Below are 12,863 nucleotides of genomic sequence, written 5' to 3'. Positions count from 1 at the left end.
CTAGTGTGTGAGGCTCGATTTTTACGATCTCGTAACTTTCATGTGTGCGTTCAGCCCAAATAAACGAATATTTACGAACGCTGGCACGGCCTGAATAAAGTGTGAAGAGATTTAGAGGCACCTTTTAATTCGAGTGTAGTTTTGGCACGGGATAGGGAATTGACCCAGGATTGTGGAATTGGTGTCGTTCCCTCCTGTTGGGTAGTTGGGTTGTTTCTGGCTCTGATACGGCGGAAGCCACTAGGGGGTGCTATGGAACCATGTCTAAGGCGTCTGTTTGCCAGCAGGGGTGAAAACCACGCAGCGGTTTTGGGAAGGAGATGCGTTTGCCTGCCAGCGCCGGCGCCGTCGTTCCACTAGCGTCATGCCCTAGCAGCGAGGGACTTTTGATTTGCGCTGGTAGCTGGACATCAGCTCTCTGTTGGCTTAGCCGACTCTTCTGAGAACCAACTCATAGAAAAGGTACACCTCAAACACCGCAAATAAATGTGGACTTTATTTTGTTTTCCTCCCGTCTGTTTGGAATAGTAGTGTAACTGGTTGGGAGTATGTTGTGTCTTTATGGGCTTGTTAGCAGACATTATCCTGTATTCCATTGGCTTGTGAAATATTATTATAAACGATAATTCCCATAGTGAACCTGTGTTGTATAAATTACTGGCAAAGACAGCCTCAGGCTCTGAGCATAATTTGTCAAAACCCAAATCACTTGTTTTTTGTAAACTTGAATGTTTTCTCATATGATTCTTGGCCGTTTGTATTTCTTTTTTGAATTTTCAGTTTCTGTCCTTTGCCCGTTTTTCCACAGTTTATTTAAAAAAAATTAAGGTTTTTAGCGTTTTATCTGAGATGTATGTTGCACATATTTCTTCCTAGTTTGTTGTTTCTACTTTTTAATGTTGTTAATGGCACAAACGTTCAAAATTGTTGTGAAATCAAGTCTATTAATCTTTTCCTTTACAGGTTCTCTTGTTGGCTTTATGCTCAAATAATCTTTTCTCCTACACAAGATCTGGTTGCATTTTTTACTTTAACTTTTTAGTTGATCTGTAATTTATTTTGGGGTGTGAGATGAGAATTCTCTTTTTCTCTCTCTGTCATAATTCTGTTTTCTTATTTCTCTCCATCTTGTATAACAGCCTGAAATTGAATTTCTGCGAATAAAATAGCTTCATCTGATGCTCAAGTAACTTCCTAAGGCATTCATTTTCAAACTTGAACTGCATCAGAATCATCGGGAGGTGATTGTTAAGGTATAGAGGCCTGTGCTCTAGCCCCAGAGTTTCTAATTAGGTAAGTCTGGGCTGGAGCCTGAGCGGCTGCATTTCTGAGTTCTCAGGTGATGCTGATGCTGCTGGCCAGGATCACACTTTGAGAACCACTAGCCTAAGGCTCTCCCCACCCAACATCACATTAGCTAAATAGTACAGTACTTCTCACTCTTCCACAGATAGGCTCTAGATCTTTCTCATATGTGTGTTTCAGTATGTTTCTTCCACCTGCATTTCCTTTCCTTTGTTTCTGTCTGTAAGATCAAGCTCACACTGTATCTCTTCTATGAAATCTTTGATTTTTCCTAGCAGAGACCTCTGATCACTCTTCAGAGATCTTATAGTGTTTGGTGCATTAGTCCACTTATCAAAAATGCATTTACTGTAGAGATAATGAAGCTTTAACCTTCAAGTCCCTGCAAGTGCATGAACCTCTTCTAGGAAGAGGTACTTAATTTTGCATTTATAATTTTGTTATTTTCCTTAAATTGGTCCCCTCAATTTGCATAAGCTTTTGTCCTCACAAAATTTGGCTCCATTCCTGTGTATCATATTGTCTTTCCACAGACTTCGAATTCTGGTTTTAATTATATTCCAGTCTGTTCCATCTCCCTGCTTAGCACAGTGTCTTGCATAGAGTCTCAATATAATATTCATTGCATATCTATCTTATGTCCAGCACTATATTAGGTACTGGGGATACAGTATGAGCAAGAGGGACATGGTTCCTTGCCATGCTGATCCTTAAAGTAGAGAAGGTAGGCAATTAAACAGCACTGGAATGTGATGACTAAACATATATAAGGTTAAGTAAAGAGTATATGGGAGCTTATGACAGGCACCTAGCTTGGTCTAAGAAGGATGGGGCAGGTAAAAGTCTAGGGATTCACCTTATTGAATGAATTGATAAATTCTATCCAGGTCACCTAGCCTGATGACACTAGTGTAGACCTAATTGGGTGCCATAGTCCTGACTTAGATGTGAGGCAACTGCATGCCATAGTCTTGCATGAGGGACCTCACATTCCCAACAGAGACATCTGTACTCCGTGATTCTGAGCTGGCTCCTTGGAAGACCTGAGCAGAGGTCTTCCAAGGAGCCAGCCCAGTGCTTTCAAAACCAGCAAGCCCAGATCTAGCCAGCCAGTCAGTCCACTCACTTTGCTTCCTTAAAATGGGACAGAGATAGTCTTTTGGCTTTAAAAGTCTTACCCCATTTCTTCTTCTCTGAACCTCATCTCTGGGAACCCACCTAGGCTCTGTACTAGGTCAGGTTCTCTTCTTGGCTATAAAACTTTTTCACTCAGTGCTCAATTTTCAATTGCTATTAGTCTATTTTTTCTTTAACTGAATGAATCAATGAATGAATACATAACATCGGACTAGACTTCTTTATTAGAATATTAAGTATACCTTCTACAGTGTTTTGTGGCACTTCATTTTCTAGAGTATTGACTTTATTTACAGCATCTGGGAAGGAAGGTCAAGTGTATCCATTTGATACATTTGAACTTAGACACTCATACCTGTGAAGATCTGATCTGAAGACTAAACTATGTCAAGGGAAACTGAGATTAATAGAGGATGAAAATAAGCATTTCCCCAGTAAATCAGTACATTTGCTATCCCTAGGAAGAAAACTCATTGATTGCTTAGGTCTGTGGTGAGCATTACTGCTGTTCAACCATGTCCAGTTCCTGGCGCTCTGTATTCCCAAGCATACAGCTGATTTTACTCCCTGTCCTGTTTGAAGTTGGGTAGAGCCGTATGACTTGCTTTGGTCATTGAAATGTCAGTAGAAGCGCTATGTATTACTCCTAGGTGGAGGCAGTTCATTTCCTGTGCTTGCTTCTCTAGCCCTCCCTCTGTCTGGAGAGCTATCAGGACACAAAGCAGTCATGGCATGAGCAAGAAACATGTTTGTTGTGTTAAGTTGATAAGCTTTTGGGATTGTTTGTTATTGAAAAATCACTTTCTGGGAGTTCCCTGGTGGCGTAGTGGTTAGGATTCAGCACTGTCACTGCAGAGGCCCAGGTCAGGCAGGGAACCATCCCACATGCCACTGGGTGCAGCCAAAATACAAAAAAAAAAAAAAAAGAAAGAAAAGAAACATCAAAAAACCCCACTATGATTAAAAAAAAAATCACTTTCCACCCCTGACTGAGACAAGGGCTAAATTTATACATTCCTCATCCAGGGTGTGAGGCTAAAGAACAGAGTCTATTAAAACCTATATTCCATTAGTGTCTTTGGATTTTAAATTCAATTATTTATTCATTTAATGACCATTTATTAAAGCTTACTATCTGCAAGATAACTGTGGTAGCCAGTATGGAGGGAACATACAAAAATATGTTTTTAGTTAATAATATAGCAGTCTTATCAGGCCACACTGAAAATCTTTGTAAATCTGTTAGAACTGTAATTTCTTGAAGTATTTTCATGTAGCAGTTCTCATGTCTTACGCCGAGTGGTGCCGTGTACTAAATGGTAACCATGGGAGCTGTTTTTGATGATCAGGAGTATCCAGAGTGTACCTGTTCCAAACTTTGACTGGTCTAAACTGAGTAGCATTGCTTTTCCTGTTGTCAGTCAAAAAACCGAAAGACATAATTATTTATAATGATCACTAATCACAGTAAAACACCACCTCCTGGAGACTGGGACTCTCTGGGGTCTTCCCCAGTAGACTGCATGCTTTGAGAAGGTGAGAAATGAGTCTGTCTTGTTGACTGCTAATCCCCAAAGCTTACCTAGCACAGTGCTGACAGAGTGATCACCTAATATTTATTGTATGAATGAAGCACAAAACGAAAGGATGCATCAAATCCTTACTGCAGTGTAAATATTTGTACAAGGTTTAGTCTGTTTTGTGTGTTCAAAGTATGTTTAATGGCAAAGATTTACTTAGTAGGCATTCCTCTCATATTCGATTTTCTCCCCAAATATGTTTTGAAATGTTAAATCTGCTTTGAAATAGGAAAATAGATGTGGAGTCTTAAGGGGAAGGGTAACATCAAAGCAAGCTTCGCTTGGGACTTCCCTGGTGGTCCAGTGGTTAAGACTCGGAGCTCCCAGTGCAGGGTGCCCAGGTTCAGTCCCTGGTGGGGGAACTAGGTCTTGAGTGCATGCTGCAACTAAGAGTCTGCATGCTACAACTAAGACCTGGTGCAGCCAAAATAAATAAATATTAAAACAACAACAACAAGCTTAGCATAGTTACCCTTAAAGCTACAAGATTTTCACGTCCTTTGAAGCCATTAAGAAAAGAAAAAAGATTTAAGGAGGGACATCAAAAGGAGTGTAGGTCATGATTTTTCTTCCCTTCACAGGTGTAAACTCCCTTTAAGAATTTTTAAATGGATTATGTATCATTGATTTACTCATAAAAATGATGAGGTTTGGCATATTCAAAGGGTGGTTTACTTGGACAATTAATCTCACTAAATTTATTGTTTCCATTTTTAATCTGCATGCCTTTTGGATATTTTTCATGACTATTTTTCTTAAGAACTTTTATTGAAATAAAATTGAAATACAATAAACGGCATATAATTAAAGTGTACAATTTGACTTTTTTTTCTTACTAGTAATGTATATATGGCAATCCCAACCTCTCAATTCATTCCCCCACCCCCTGCTTTCCCCTCTTGGTGTCCATATGTTTGTTTTGTACATCTGGGTCTCTATTTCTGCCTTGCAGACCGGTTGATCTGTACCATTTTTCTATATTCTGCATATATGCGTTTGTACACGATATTTGTTTTTCTCTTTCTGACTTACTTCACTCTGTATGATAGTCTTTAGGTCCATCCATGTCTCTACAGATGATCCAATTTTGTTCCTTTTTATGGCTGAGTAATATTCCATTGTATATATGTACCACATCTTCTTTATCCATTCATCTGTTGATGGGCATTTAGGTTGCTTCCATGACCTGGCTATTGTAAATAGTGCTGCAGTGAACCTTGGCGTGCATGTATCTTTTTGAATTATAGTTTTCTCAGGGTATACGCCCAGTCGTGGGATTGCTGGGTCATATGGTAATTCTATTTTTACTTTTTCAAGGAACCTCCATACTGTTCTCCATATCAATTTACATTCCCACCAACAGTGCAACAGGGTTCTGTTTTCTCCACACCCTCTCCAGCATTTATTGTTTGTAGATTTTCTGATGATGCCCATTCTAACTGGTGTGAGGTGATACCTCGTTGTAGTTTTGATTTGCATTTCTCTAATAATTAGTGATGTTGAGCATCTTTTTATGTGTCTCTTGGTCATCTGTATGTCTTCTTTGAAGAAGTACCTATTTAGGTCTTCTGCCCATTTTTGGATTGGGTTGTTTGTTTTTTTGATATTGAGCTGCATGAACTGTTTATATATTTTGGAGATTAATCCTTTGTCTGTTGATTAGTTTGCAAATATTTTCTCCCATTCTGTGGGTTGTCTTTCATCTTGTTTATAGTTTGCTGTGCAAAAGCTTTTAAGTTTCATTAGGTCCCACTTATTTATTTTTGTTTTTATTTCCATTACTCTAGGAGGTGGGTCAAAAAAGATCTTGCTGTGATTTATGTCAAAGAGTGTTCTTCCTATATTTTCCTCTAGAAGTTTTATAGTGTCTGGCCTTACATGTAGGTTTTTAATCCATTTTGAGCTTATTTTTGTGTATGGTGTTAGGGACTGTTCTAATTTTATTCTTGTACATGTAGCTGTCCAGTTTTCCCAGCACCACTTATCGAAGAGACTGTCTTTTCTCCATTGTGTATCCTTGCCTCCTTTGTCATAGAGTAGTTGACCATAGTTTATCTCTGGGCTTTCTATCCTGTTCCATTGATCTATATTTCTGTTTTTGTGCAGGGACCATATTGTTTCATGACTTTAATAAACTTTCCAAATGTATGTACTAATAGAGAGAATAATAAATGTACCCTCATGTACTCATTATCCCATTTTCAGTAATTACCAGACCATACTTTACTTGCCTTTTCTTTTTATCCTTTTGCTCTCCCACCATCCGTCCCTCTTCCTTTTCTTCTTTTCTCTCTTTTTTAAGAGAGAGAAGACCCGAGGTCATTTCACTCTTACACAATTCTCTATAAAGTATGGATATTTTCTTACATAAACACACATCCTTTTCACACCTAACAAAAAGAACATTAAGGATCATATCATCAAAGACACAAATTTCTCTATCTCACACATGTCCTGTTTTCAGTTGATTTGTTTAAAAACAAGATCCAAGCAAGGTCCATAGTCAAACCTACTTGTCATGTCTCTTTAATTGCAATTAAGCTGGAAAAACCCCCTTCCCACTTTTATCATGTCGTTGATTGTGGAAGATGAATTTACATTTTTTTACTTTCAAATGTTTTAAATTTTGTTACAAACAGAACTCCAAAGATTTGCACTTTAAGGAATTTTGCTTCTCTTAGTCTTTGCTAGCTTACAAGAAGAAGGCAAAGTTATAAAACAAAATAGCCAGCTTATGGAGTGGGGGAGAGAAATTACTCCATTTTTGTTAGTTTGTTTGGCTCTGTAATATTAAACAGATTCAGAGGTCTCATTTTCTTTTCTTTTTTTTTAGATTTCATTTATTTAATTTATTTATTTTTTGGCTGTGTTGGGTCTTTTTTTTGTTTGTTTTTTTAAGCTCTTTATTGGAATATAATTGTTTTACAATGCTGTGCCAATTTTTAAGGTACACCAAAATGAATCAGCTGTATTTATACACATATCTCCACCCTCCCATGACTCCCTCCCACCCTCCCTTTCCTGGCCCTGTAAGTCATCATCCATCATCGAGTTTGTCTCCTTATGTTATGCAGGAACTTCCCATGAGCTATCTATTTTACATCTGGTGGTGTATATATGTTAGAGGTCTCATTTTCTAAGGAGAAACTAAACATTATTGAGTACAACTAAATAATGCAGTCATGTTTTCCAAGCTTATCCCTATTAACACTTCTTGCTTCTTTGGCTGCTTCATTTTCATTTCTGTAAGGACCTCTGAAAATTAAGGGTTAAAATCAAAATCATTGAGACTGAGACTTCCAGTTTCCTATATCTTACCTTCTTTCTGAACAAAATCCTGACTTGAAACTGAAATGTGTCCAACTTAAAAACTGTGTTTTCCAGCCTCCCTTGAAGATAGAGGTGGTATTAAAACAGAGGTCTGGCCAATGAGATGTAGGCAGAGGTAGTTGTGAGGAAATATGAGGAAAGCTCCTTTTTAAAATGGAGACAAAACAGTTCACAGAGAAAGAAATAGAGGTGGCCCTTAAACATATGAAGAAAAATGCTCAAATTAATTCATAGTAATATAAATACAAATTAAAATTGCCCTGGGAATTCCCTGGTGGTCCAGTGGTTAAGACTCCATGCTTCCACTGCAAGGGGATTGGGTTCCGTCCTTGGTTAGGGAACTAATATCCCACACATGTCCAAAAAAAGAAAACAAACAAGCAAAACTACCTTGTGGTATCATTTCTAATTATCTGATTGGTGTAAATCCCAAAATTTGACAACAAACTCTTGGAGAGGTTGCAGGGAAACCAGTGATTTCATGAATGCAAAATGGTATAACCCCTGATGAAGATTTCGACAATACTAGCAAACTTACAGATGAATTTACCATTCAATTGATAAATTCCACTTCTAGAAATTACTTAAAACACACCAGCACAAATATGAAGTCACATATGCCCAAGCTTTGTGTGTATGTTTTAGCCTTTTCTTGAGTTTCTTAAATCATATTTGATTGTTGAAGCAAAAATTATAACATTATATGCTGTGCTCATTTTATACAGAGGAAATACATAAGATTATTGTGTTTAAAAAGTGGAGAGACCTAAGTAAAGGGACCTAAGTGAAGGACGTACATTTCCCTTGAGTGGTAAAACATTCATGCCAGTAGGCTATGGTAAATTGTATGTGTATTCTAATAAGTAGAGCAAACACTAAGAAAACCATGCAATGGATATACTAAAAAACACTTCAAATAAATAAAAATAGAATCCTAAGTGTCCAAATAACCCACAGGAAGGTAAGAAAAGAGAAGTATAGGAATGAGGAAACACAGGAAACAAACAGAAAACAAATAATAAAATGACCTACTTAAGCCCTAACATATCAATACTTATTTTAAACGTAAGTGGTCTAAATACATCATTAAAAGAGATTGGCAGTGTTGATTAAAAAATATTTGATCCAGTGATAGCTGCTTGCAAGAAACTTCAAATTCAATGGCATAGGTAGGCTGAAAATGAAAGGAAAAGTAAAATAGCCAAAGTTGATTACAAAATTTTTTGTAAGCTTTTGCTAACATTTTTTATAGTGAGCAACATTTCTTACCAAATTTCTATGGAGAGTGCAATTTCAAGATTATTTTTATTTTCTACTAAAGCCCTTGATCCGCTTTAAAAAGCTTTTATTTATTTTTTTCAGCTTTCTTGAGATAATTAACATATAACATTGTGTAAGCTTAAGGTGTATAATGTGGTGATTTGACATACATATGTATCACAAAATGATTACCCACAGTAAGGTTAGTTAACACAGTATTGTTAACTACAGTCACCATGCTGTACATTAGATTCCCAGATTTAGTCATCTTATAAATGGTAGTTTGTTCCCTTTGACCACCTTCACCCACTTGCCCACTGGCTCCTGGAAACCATCAATCGGTTCTCTGTTTCTGTGAGTTCATTTCTTTTAGATTCTACATATAAGTGAGATCATACAGTATTTGTCTTTCTCTGACTTAATTTCACTTAGCAGAGCACACTCAAAAAATAATACAGACTTCCTAGGTGGCTCAGTGGTTAAGAGTCTAGCTGTCAAGGCAGGGGACACGGGTTCAAGCCCTGCTCTGGGAAGATTCCACATGCCACAGAGCAGCTAATCCTGTGCGCCACAACTATTGAGCCTGTGCACCACAACTATTGAGCCTGTGCTCTAGAGCCTGTGAGCTACAACTAATGAGCCTGTGTGCTGCAACTGTTGAAGCCCATGCGCCTAGAGCCTGTGCTCCACAATAAGGGAAACCACCACAATGAGGCGCCTGCGCACCACAATGAGGAGTAGCCCCTGCTCACCACAACTAGAGAAAGTCCGTGTGTGGCGATGAAGACCCAGTGCAGCCAATAAATAAAATAAATTAATTAAAAAAATTAATCCATGTTATTGCAAATTGCAGGATTTCTTTTGTTTTATTTTTTAAATAAGTAAATACATAATTTATTGGCTGTGTGTGGGCTTTTGCTAGTTGTGGCAAGCAAGGGCTACTCTTCGTTGTGATGCCCAGGCTTCTCATTGAGGTGGCTTCTCTTGTTGCGGAGCACAGACTCTAGGTGTGAGGGCTTCAGTAGTTGTGGTGCTCAGGCTTAGTTCCTCTGCGGCATGTGAGATGTTCCCAGACCAGGGGTTGAACTCATGTCCCCTGCATTGGCAGGCAGATTCTTAACCACTGCACCACCAGGGAAGTCCCTCTTTTTTAATGACTGACATATGTGATATATATCACAAATCTATCTATCTATGTATATTTATTACAATTTCTTCATCCATTTATCCATGGATGGACATTTAAGTTATTTTCATGTCTTGACTATTCAAATAATGCTGCAGTAAACATAGAGGTGCAGATATCTTCGATATAGTGATTTTACTTCTTTTGGATATATACCCAGAAATGGAATTACTGGATCATATGGTAGTTTTTTTATTTTTTTGAGGACCTTCCATATTGTTATCTAAAATGGCTGTACCAATTTACATTCCTACCAACTTTTCTCCACATCCTGTCCGGCGCTCGTTATCTCTTATCTTTTTGATAATAGCCATTCTAATAGATGTGAGGTGATATCTCATTGTAGTTTTGATTTACATTGCCCTAGTCAGTAGTGATGTTCAGCACATTTTCATTACCTGTTAGCCATCTGTATATCTTATTTGGAAAAATATCTATTCAGGCCCTTTGCCCATTTAAAATTAAGTTATTTGTTTCTTGACATGAGATGTAGGAGTTCCTTATGTATTTTGATATTAACCCCTTTCCAGATAGATGGTTTGCATATATCTTCTCCCATTCCATAGATTGCTTTTTCACTTTGTTGATCATTTCTTTTGCTGTACAGAAGCTTTTTAGTTTGATATGGTCCCACTTGTTTATTTAAGCTTTTCTTGATTGTGCTTTTGGTGTCAGAGCTAAAACAAAATCACTGCCAAGATCAATATCTAGGAGCTTTCTCTGTTTTCTTCTAGGGGTTTTATGACTTTGAGTCTTACATTTAAGTTTCAATCCATTTCAAGTTAGTTTTTCCAACTGTTGTAAAATAGGGGTCCAGTTTCATTCTTTTGAATGTAAATATCCAGTTTTCCCAACACCATTTATTGAAGAGACTGTCTCTTCCCTGGTGAGTATTCTTAACTACCTGGTCAAATATAGGTTAGCTGTAAACGCATCAGTTTATTTCTGGGCTCTCAATTGTGTTCCATTGGTCTTTGTGTCTGTTTTTTTGTTTGTTTGTTTGTTTATACTAGGTACTAAAGAAACTTTATTTAGTACTCAGAACAAGTCTATAGGTGATGTTGCTTTCTTCACACTACAGATTAGGAAACCATGTGTCTGTTTTTATGCTGGTACCATACTATTTTGATTACTGTAGCTTTGTAATATACTTTGAAATAAGGAATTGTAACGCCTCCAGCTTTGTTCTTCTCTCTAAAGATTGCTTTGGCTATTCAGGGTCTTTTGTGGGTCTATACAAATTTTAGGACTTTTTTTTTTTTCTATTTCTGTAAAAAAAAAATGCCATTGAAATTTGGACAGGGACTGCATTGAATCTATAGATGGCTTTGGGCAGTATGGACATTTTAACAATATTAATTCTTCTGATCCATGAACATGGACTATTTTTCCGTTTATTTGTATCTTCTTCAATTCCTTTCATCAATGCCTTCGAGTTTTCAGTGTAGAGATCTTTCAACTTGGTTAAATTTATTCCTAAGTATTTTATTATTTTTGATGCTATTGTAAATGGGATTGTTTTATTTGGTTTTTTAGGTAGTTCATTGTTGGTATGTAGTCTAGCTAAAGTTTTGTAAATTTTGTTAATCTTTTCAAATAATCAACTGTTAGTTTTGTTCATCTTTTCTATTGTTTTCCTATTCTCTATTTTGTTTATTTCTGCCCTAATGTTTATTATTTCCTTCCTTCTGCTAAATTTGGGCTTAGTTTGTTCTTCTTCTTCTAGTTCCATGAGGTGTACCGTTCATATGTTCATTTGAGATCTTTCTTGAGGCATTTATAGCTATCAACTTTCCTCTTAGGACTGCTTTTGTTGCATCCCATAAGTTTTGATATATTGTGTTTCTATTTTTGTTTGTCTCATGTTTTTTTTTATTTCTCACTTGATTTCTTCTTTAATCCATTGATCAGGAATGTGTTGTTTAATTTCCACGTATTTGTCAATTTTTCAGATTTCCTCCGGTTATTGATTTCTAGTTTCATACCGTTATGGTTGGAAAAGATACTTGATACAGTTTCTATCTTGAATTTGTTGTTACTTGTTTTGTGGCTTAACATATGATTTTATCCTAGAAAATGTTGCATATACACTTGGGAAGAATGTGTATTCTGCTGTTGTATGGAATGTTCTGTATCTGTATATATTTGATCTACAGTGTTGTTCAAAGCTGCTGTTTCTTTATTGATTTTCTCTCTGGATTATCCACTGCTGAGAGTTGGGTATTAAAGTCCCCAACTACTGTATTGCCCTTTATTTCTATTTTAGTTCAGTTAGTATTTGCTGTATACATTTAGGTGCTCTGATGTTGGGTGCATAAATATTTCAGATCACTTTATCTTCTTGATGAATTGACCCTTTTATGTTTATATAATAACCATCTTTGTCTCTTTTGACCATTTTTTAAAAAATTATTTATTTATTTATTGGCTGTGTTGAGTCTTTGTTGCTGTGCATGGGCTTTCTCTAGTTGTAGTGAGCAGGGGCTACTCTTAGTTGTGGTCCTCTGGCTTCTCATTGTGGTGGCTTCTCTTGTTGCAGAGCATGGGCTCTAGGCACATGGGCTTCAGTAGTTGTGGCATGTAGGCTCAATAGTTGTGGCTCACAGGCTGTAGAGCACAGGCTCAGTAGTTGTGGCACACAGGCTTAGTTGCTTCGCAGCATGTGGGATCTTCCCGGACCAGGGCTTGAACCCGTGTCCCCTGCATTGGCAGGCGGATTCTTTTTTTCTTTTTTTTTTGCATTAGCAATGGGGCAGACTTTTACTTAAAAGGCTAGTGGTTCAAACACTGTTCTTGAATATCTCTGGTAAATATAAAATGTAATAACATCCAAGGTTTATACACAGAGGCAAAGGAGCTGAAGTCCAGCTAACAAAGGGATATTTGATCTTAGTGAAGAGAGAAGCTAAAAGCACGTGCTGCAGGAGTGGCCTAATGGGGTTTGTTTGGACCATACTCCCACCCTCTGACAACAGAAAAAGACCTGGAAAGGAAACTGTCTTTTCACACACAAAATTGTGGCTTAATTAATTCTCCTCCCTAGAACAATACCTCAGCTAAGAAAA

General features: G+C 37.3%; 1 protein-coding gene across 1 annotated transcript in view; it reads left to right on the top strand.

Annotated features, from left to right (window-relative positions):
* KCNMB3 (potassium calcium-activated channel subfamily M regulatory beta subunit 3) overlaps positions 1–12,863 on the top strand; it is a 90,551-nt gene that overhangs the window by 1,116 nt on the left and 76,572 nt on the right. Inside the window, exon 2 of the mRNA XM_057738270.1 lies at positions 288–462. The gene's annotated coding sequence lies outside the window, so the exon portion shown is untranslated. The remainder of the gene's footprint in view (positions 1–287; positions 463–12,863) is intronic.

Source organism: Hippopotamus amphibius, chromosome 6 (assembly GCF_030028045.1).
Source record: "Hippopotamus amphibius kiboko isolate mHipAmp2 chromosome 6, mHipAmp2.hap2, whole genome shotgun sequence".
Classification (NCBI taxonomy): domain Eukaryota; kingdom Metazoa; phylum Chordata; class Mammalia; order Artiodactyla; family Hippopotamidae; genus Hippopotamus; species Hippopotamus amphibius.
This window is presented reverse-complemented; position numbering and strand designations above follow the sequence as displayed.